Here is a 6,367-nt window from a genome sequence, read left to right on the forward strand (position 1 = left end):
AGTGTTTTGGGGAAAAAGTTGAATCGATTAAGTGTTTGGGTTATGTTAAAACGGTTTCATTTTGTATTTGACGGATTTCGTTAATGACATTCAAACCCGTTTAATTGCTCCGTTTGGCGATTTAACGATGTGCCTAAATTGGCAAAGTCAATTAAAGTTTCATATTAAAGAGAGAGTAAACAGAAAGTTTGTGATTTAAATCAACAGTTGGAAAGTTCGGGATTTAAACCAACGAAATCGTACTCTCCAGGATTTTTATGGCCAGTTCATAGGGTCACGGGTTGATGGCAGTTTTTTTTTGTTTTTAAGATTACCAGCATTAAACTCAAACCGAAAAAAATATCCAATGTTCGGGTCGTAAATTAATCAGTCGAACCGACCAGACATGTCCAAAACTGAAAACATCTTATTTGTTAAACACTTACAATATGAAAAATAAACACTATCTTAGATAAGAAAATTTAAAAGAAATACAATTTTATTAATGTTTCGAGAAAACGTCATCCGTGCCGTAGCAAGGATTATCCTCTAGTTAATCATTATAGCGGAGGAAATGTCGTATGCTGGATTAGTTCAGATAGTTGAAGAAGAATATCAGTTAGATAGTTCACTGCATTATATTCATCTTAGTTATGCACTACCTCAAATAATGCTAGGAAATATGCCAAAGGAAACGATTCCAGAGTTTATGACAAGCGATCGAAAAATATTTTTCTCCCAAAAAAATATTTTAGCTAGATTTAGAAATATCCATTTCATTTTTCACAATTAGTAATTTAGATATTTAAAAATATTTTGTTAAGATTATTAATTATGATTCTCCTATCATCGTTGTTTGATTTTATTTTTCATTGTTTTGAATCATGATACAATACATAAATTTCCATAAGAATCAAACTTTTTTCTGCATACTTTGTGATTTGATTTGTTTTTTAAATGGACATTTATTACTCGGTTAATGGAAAGTAGTGTTTGTTCAACGTCCCGTATTTGCTAAAATGTTTAGACAATAATTCAGTTAGTCTTATGTACCTCACTATATATAGTTGTAATCATCCTATCAATAATACTTAATATTTACACTCTATATGGTATCAGAGCCAATATCGATTCTAAAAACTTAAAATTTTCTTTCCAACGCCGCTATGTCAGGAGTCAACGATGACAACACTCTTCCACGAACAACTGATGCGATCCCCATCAACAATCAACATCTTCTTCATGTGAACATGACGTGAGCTCTTGTTGCACAACTGTCACACACCAACTTTCTCATGTGGAAGCTCCAGGTGCGAGCTCTTGTTGCTGGTTATGGTCTCATCGGTCATCTTGATGGTTCCACTGAGAAACCTTTAACGACGGTCATCACCAACAGTGTCGCGACTGCAAATCCAACCTTCATCTTGTGGCAAAGACAAGACCATATACTCTACTGTGCACTCCTTGGCTCCATTGCTCTTAAAGCTCAACCATCTCTCTCAAACCACCACATCTGCTGAGATCTGGATCACACTTACCGAGATCTATGCGAAACACAGCCGTGGCCATATTCGTCAACAAAAAGATCAACTGAAGATTATCACCAAGGGAAGCAACACCATTGATGAATACATCAGAAATTTCACGACCAAGTATGATACGCTTACAAGCTTAGAAGCTCCAGTTGACCATGATGACAAAATTGAGCATATTCTTGAAGGTCTCCCAGAAGAATATCGTCCCTTTATTGATCAAGTTGCAGGCCGAGAAGTTTCTCCCTCCAATGCCTATGTTCATGAACGATTGCGCAGCCATGAAGCAAGAATTCTCGCGAAAGCTTCACAGCAACAACATCTTCTAGTCACTGCAAACGTTGTTACTCATCGTAACAATACTCAACAACACTCGAATGGTTATCCTCGTCACAACAACAACAAGTCCGGCTATAACAACAACCCCTAACAGTAGTGGCAGTCCAACAACAACAACAACTCTCAACAGCGAAGTTCTCGTCCGTATCTTGGAAAATGTCAACTCTGCAATGTTCAGGGACACTTGGCGAGGAGATGTCCACAACTCCAAGGTCGTAACACATCTTACACGCCGCCATCTACCAGCCCTTTCACACCCTGGCAACCTCGTGCGAACCTAGCCATTGGAAGCCCCAATCCCTATGGGAGCAATCCTTGGGTCATTGACAGCATAGCAACTCATCACATGACAAATGATCTTGCCAACCTTTCTCTCCATCAACCTTATCATGGTGGTGATGATGTGATCATCGGCGATGGTTCTCCTCTCTCTATCTCTCATACCGGTTCCACTTTGCTTCCTTCTCTTACATGTGATTTGAATTTAGACAAAGTTCTTTATGTTCCTGATAATCACAAGAACCTAATATCTGTGTAACGTTTGTGTAGTGCTAATCAAGTGTCTGTTGAATTTTTCCCTGCTCATTTTCAGGTGAAGAATCTTCGCTCGGGGGCACCTCTTCTTCAAGGCAAGACCATGCGTGAGTTATATGAATGGCCGGTCACGACTTCACAAGCTACATCACTATCTGCTTCTATAAGTTCCAAAACGATGCAAGCTATGTGGCATTCATGACTCGGTCATCCTTCGCTGTCTATCTTAAATTCGATTATTTCAGCTTTTTCAGTTCTCGTTGTTGCTTCATCTTCTTCTTCTTCTTCCTCCAAAAAGTTTCTTTGTTCGGATTGTCACATTAATAAAAGTCACAAACTCTCTTTTGCTGAAACTTTTATTGTCTCTACCAAACCACTTCAATATTTGTTTTTTGATGTATGGACATCACCTATCACTACCTTTGACAATACCAAATACTATCTTATCTTTGTTAACCACTTTACCCGATACACCTGGTTCTACCCACTCAAAATAGAAATCCCAAGTGAAATATATTTTCATAAACTTCAAAGCTTTGGTCGAGAGTCATTTCAATACAAAGATCGACACACTCTTCTCTGATAATGGTGGCGAGTATATAGCATTGCGTCCTTATCTTCAAATTTGTGGCATTTCTCACCTCACCTCGCCTCCACACAAGCCAGAATACAATGGAATTTCAGATGGGAAAATTTTATAGTAAAGCGCGTGCTTATGTGATTTATCTAGGGAAAATTTTTGTGGAATTTGTTTTGGCGGGAAAATTTTTCTCGGAAACTTTTTTGGCGGGAAAATTTTGGCGGGAATTTTTTTGGGGTAAAATTTTGGATGGAATATTCCTTCCTTTGGGAAAGAATATTCTTTCAAATAGGGGTAAAATGGCCATTAAAATATAAGAGAGGGCAAAAATAAAAATGGTAAAAAAAGAGGGTATTTTTAAAAGAGGGTATCATAAAAAGGTTATTGGTATCAATTTCTCAAAATATAATCATATTTACGTAAAATCAAACCAACTCTATCTTATGTATATAAAATGTAATCATATTTTGAACGTTTTAGACTTAAATATTAATAATACATCTTTTTTATAGAATTTAAATATTTATAATATTTTATACATTCTATAAAGCTTATATATTTATAATATTTAAACCTTTTGAAAGTTTTAATTATCTCATATAAAAAATAGATTTAACCAAATAAACTATAAATTGTTAAATTTGGATATCTGAGAAATCAAGCTTCTTACTCATTTGTAGTTAAAAGCATATTAGTCATGTATCTTTAATGGTTTTGTATCATTGTAAAAAAATATACCCGATATGGGACGTTGTACATACACTTATTTCTTTTATCAAATTAGTAATATAAGTCTGGTTTCAAAATTCAAATTGCAACATATACGGAAATGTTTTTGTATTTTTATTATACATTTTTAATATTAATTTTTGGTTATTTATTCAAATGGCAAGGGTTTAATAATGCAAATATTACCAAGTAAAAGGTTATAACCCAAAATGTACTTCAAAATTAATAAAATAGATTTATATGATGTACAAGTTATATTGCGTAATATCTACATGACTAAAAAAATTGATACTTAGGAAGATTTGCAAATATATAATTTTTACCATTAAAGTATGTGTTATTATTGTTGATATTGATTTATCACAGATTTTAATAAAATCTTCTAGGAAGTTTAACAATATATAATGTTGTTTATAGAGATTCAAAGTACATATAGCAAGCTGCAAACAAGTAAAAAACCACAAACATTTTTCTGTTTCATAATTATCCATCATAAGATGATATATAGTAAAATTAAAATTCTCGTAAAATTAATTACAAAACATACCTATAGGACTTAAGACAAAAGTATAAGATATATTAATACAAAAACTGTACAAATAAAATTTATAATCCATATCCAAAACGACAATTCATCACATTTCATTTTATCCAAATAACACATTCCTGAAGTGAACAAATAGATGATCGGAGAAGATTAAGTTTCTGATAATCTTATTCCCAGGAAGTATTACAATGATATATAGCTCTACAACGATATCTAGTTTCCTAAAGAAGTACAAGAGGAATCAAATTAGTATTAATGTACATGAACATGATTGACGTTAAGCGATATCATCGTGATACGATATGATATCGCATTACCCCTCCTCAAGCTGGTGCTTGCAAGTCAAGAATGCCCAGCTTGTTGCGAAAGTCTTCATAAGCTTGGCATCCCAACGGTTTCGTGAAGATGTCTGCAAGTTGCGCGGAAGAAGACACATGGTGAGCAGACATTGTACCTTTTTGTATTTCGTCCCGAACAGCTTGACAATCATTCTCAATATGTTTGGTTCGCTAATGGAAGACGGGATTAGTACTGATATAAATCGCCGATTTAGTATCACAATGAATGCGCATCGGTTGATCGTGAGAGACGCCTAAGGATTGGAGAACATTCTTGATCCATAATAGTTCATCGCGAAGATAAGACATTGCCCAATATTCTGCCTCAGTGGAAGACTTACTGACAGTGTCTTGCTTTTTAGTTTTCCAAGAGATGGGAGATTGACCGGGTTGAACAAAGTAACCAGTGACCAAACGACGTGTAAGAGAACATCGAGAGTAATCTGAATCACACCAACCATTGACTTGAAAATCATTAGCAGAGCTCAAAAGAATACCTTGTCCAGGAGTACCCTTGAGATAACGAACAACTCGAAGGGCAGCTTCCCAATGATCTTCTCGTGGATTTTGCATGAAGTGTGCCAAAATGTGAACAGCGTAAGCTAAATCCGGTCGAGTCGTTGCTAAATATATAATACGACCCACTAATCTGCGATAAGGCGTCGAATCAGGTAGAGGAGGAGAAACAGAGAGAGCTAATTGCACGTCGTTTTCCAAAGGATAAGGAGCAGGTTTGGCACCCAACAATCCGGTTCCAGAAATGATATCTAAAGCATACTTGCGTTGGCTTAGGTAGAAACCAGTTGCATTGCGAGAGACTTCAATGCCGAGAAAGTATTTCAGAGTACCAAGGTCTTTCATCTTGAAACATGAGGAGAGATAAGCTTTAAGCTTAGCCAATGCTGCGTCATTGTTGCCCGTAAGAATCATATCATCGACATAAATGAGTAACCGAATATGTATACCGTCTTTATCAAACGTGAACAAGGAGTAGTCGGCATGAGTCTGTTGAAAACCGTAGTCACGAAGAGAAGAGGTTAACTTTGCAAACCAGCATCTCGGAGCTTGCTTAAGACCGTAAATTAAATGGACTTTCGTAATCGACACACCTTTGTCTCATCCTTTGGATAAAAACCTGGTGGTGGCTTCATATACACCTCTTCATCGAGATCACCATGTAAGAAGGCATTGTGAACATCCATCTGATAAACAGGCCAGCAATTTCCAGCAGCAACTTTCAAAAATAAGCGAAACGTACCCATTTTTGCAACCGGAGCAAACGTTTCACCATAGTCTTCACCCTTAATATGTTTATTACCAAGTGCAACTAGCCGTGCCTTGTAACGCTCAACCGTGCCGTCAGCATTGTATTTGATTTTGTAAACCCACTTACTCCCAATCGCACGTTTCCCTGGTGGATTTGAATGTTTTTGGCTCAATGTTTTCAGTTATAGCAGCTAGATACACTCGATGTGTTTCTGAAAATCGAGTACAAAAGACATAATTGGAGATCGGGTATTGTGACTTACTCGTCTTTGTGAGAAGCGTCCCTTGAGCCGTATTCACAACAAAGTTTGTGAGCCGTGTGGAGGGAATTTTTGCTCGGTGCCCATGACCCAATTGAACTTCGGGATAAGCCACAATAGTCGATTGAGGAACGGGAGAGGGAGGAGGTGAAACAGACGGGGACGACATACTCGAAGTAGATGAAGATGACGAAGGCGAAGGTGGAGCGGAGGATGAGGATGATATACCGGAGGATTCGCCGGAAGAATCAGTCGTCGTGGGA

Source organism: Capsella rubella, unplaced genomic scaffold, assembly GCF_000375325.1.
Source record: "Capsella rubella cultivar Monte Gargano unplaced genomic scaffold, Caprub1_0 scaffold_1, whole genome shotgun sequence".
In the NCBI taxonomy this organism is placed as follows: Eukaryota; Viridiplantae; Streptophyta; class Magnoliopsida; order Brassicales; family Brassicaceae; genus Capsella; species Capsella rubella.